We start from the raw sequence: 2,396 nt of genomic DNA, 5'->3' as shown, positions 1-2,396 counted from the left end.
ATAAATGCACCATTTTCAGAGAACCCGCGTTACAACTTTTATAACAGAAATAGTAAACACTGGCGATTTATTTGACACATTTTCAGTTTGATTCGAATTTACAACTTATGATACTCGTAGCTTCCACAATGTATTAGATTATTGGAAACTTGGATAATCCTTATGTCAAGTTAATCCATTGTATTGAGAGATTAATAATAATCGTTGTAGACTTCAATCAGTATCCATCTAACAATGGGATAAAGTGAGCGAATTCCGATCAGTTAAGTTTAGAGCTGGTGTATTTAATGGATATTTTAGTGCTGGTACTAGGAAACAGAATAAAAACAAACACTTACTATTAAAACAAGGAAAATTATTACACGTAACTACATACAAGGAGACAAAAATTGAGTAAAATAAGCAAATATTTTTATTTTATTCATGGTAACAATTGTCATATACACCCATTGTGTAATCTGTTGTCTGTTGAATAATAGTAACCACCATATTTACAGCAAAATGCCTGAATATTTACCACAATTCCATACAGCCTGTGCATTCTCAAACTCGAACATAGGCAACGTTTTCGCTGATTCCTGGTCGCCAGTTGAACTTAGAGATAAGGTAATGGTATCAATAGAAAGATGAAATTATTGCGCTTCAAATGAACTAATAATAAGATTAAAGGTGCGATTTTTATTTTCAAATAGTAATTTAAAATTTGGAAATTTTTAAATATGACATGCCATGATTTTAAAATTAGACAGCATTTTTAAAAAAATTTGGTAATTTGTGGGCTCAAATTAGCGAGTTTCGATAAATTACTGTAAAAATTATTTACGGAAAAATAAATAGATACTCCAATGAAGAACGAATTTTTATGTAGTAAAAACCTTTTACAGGCGCGTTAGTTTGCGGAGAGTTAGAGATTTGTTTGCCAATACCAGACCTAAAGTCTATTGAAAAAACATCTGGACTGTCAAAATCAAAATTGCAGTTGTTAGGTTGGTTAAATCACTAGTTATTTTCATATCGCCCAGTCGATATCTATGATTTTTTTATTTTTCAAACTATTCATTTGTTTAAATTGGGCCGTATGATTTCCCATTCGTTAAGTCTTTCATTAGCTAAATAATTGATTAGACAAAGTGAGAGTATATGCCAAGCACTATGTTAGACAGAGACAAAACAATTTAACGACGTTCTTTAACTTTAATGAAAGGGAAATCATACGGCCCATTGACATTGTCAAATAAATTGCAATAGTATTTTACAGTAGAAGTCCGTTAGGATAGCCTTTACTGCCGAGCCAGAGATTTTGTGAGACGAGCTCGCAGAGCGAGTCGAATAATACTGGCGAGGCTGTAAAGGCCCTAACGGACGTGTATTGTATAATAGTTTTTGTAATATCTCTACGATTCGTTCACAATTATCTTTTTGAAATACATTTTTTTCAACGCCATCGAAAAAACCGAATGATTAATAAGTGTGCGGAGGACGTCGTCATGTCAACCGTTGTTTGTGAAAAAAAATTGTTTCAATGTTATTTGTCAGATTTGTTCAACGCTTAACTTTCCGTTGAAAATAAATGAATGAAAGCAATAAAAAATCGCAATCAAGATATGCCCGATGTCCGGAAGTGAGGTCATCGTTATTGCCTGCAAAATCCCGCTTGTGTTAGTCTTAAAATTGTGAAGCATCATCTTCGATCTTGTCTACATTTGCTGCTGTTTGTCACATTTGTTTAGCACTTAACTTTCCGTTGAAACGACTGAAATCAATAAAAATCGCGATCAAGATATTCCCGATGTCCGAATGGCCGCAGAGCAAGTGAGGTCATCGTTATTCCCTGCAAAATCGCGCTTGTGTTGGTTGTAAAATTCTGAAGCATCATCTTCGATCTCGTCTACATCTGCTAGTGTCATACGGATTTCGATTAATTCAAGGTGTGTCCCATAACATTAAACATTAATTATTGTACCAATTGTAAAAAAGTTGAAAAATAAAGTTTAGATCTACGTTGCTATAGTTATTTAGTCATTCATAACGGTCGCTCCCGCTCATAACGGACACCATTAACGGACTCCGGCCGTTATGAGGTTGTTTACATGGTGACAAACAGTCCGGAAAGCCACCTTTAACAACTACATATTACAAAAAATTATTTAAGTATGTTTTGTAAAAAGGTTAAAATGGAAAGTTCAAAACGAACTAAGGGTGGTTCTATTGGCGCGAGAGAAGAGAGCAAATTATTATATTATAAAGCCATACCTTCAACAAAAAACGTTTCTGATTTTAACCCAACTATGTGGAGAAACAACATCTTGCATTATGAAAATGAAAATCTAATTAAAGCTGACTGGTTAACTATGTGGATATTAAAGATGTTCCATCCACAATATATCTTTAGCGGA

The 2,396-nt window shown here is 33.7% G+C and overlaps 1 long non-coding RNA gene across 1 annotated transcript; it reads left to right on the top strand.

Annotated features, from left to right (window-relative positions):
- The first annotated feature begins 205 nt into the window (after nt 1–205).
- On the top strand, nt 206–2,006 carry LOC138133624 (uncharacterized). Its single transcript, XR_011160447.1, has 2 exons — nt 206–606; nt 1,731–2,006. It is a non-coding gene; the product is annotated as an uncharacterized lncRNA (long non-coding RNA).
- Nucleotides 2,007–2,396: the final 390 nt, after the last annotated feature.

The sequence above is a fragment of the Tenebrio molitor genome, chromosome 6 (genome assembly GCF_963966145.1).
Source record: "Tenebrio molitor chromosome 6, icTenMoli1.1, whole genome shotgun sequence".
Lineage (NCBI taxonomy): Eukaryota > Metazoa > Arthropoda > Insecta > Coleoptera > Tenebrionidae > Tenebrio > Tenebrio molitor.
This window is presented reverse-complemented; position numbering and strand designations above follow the sequence as displayed.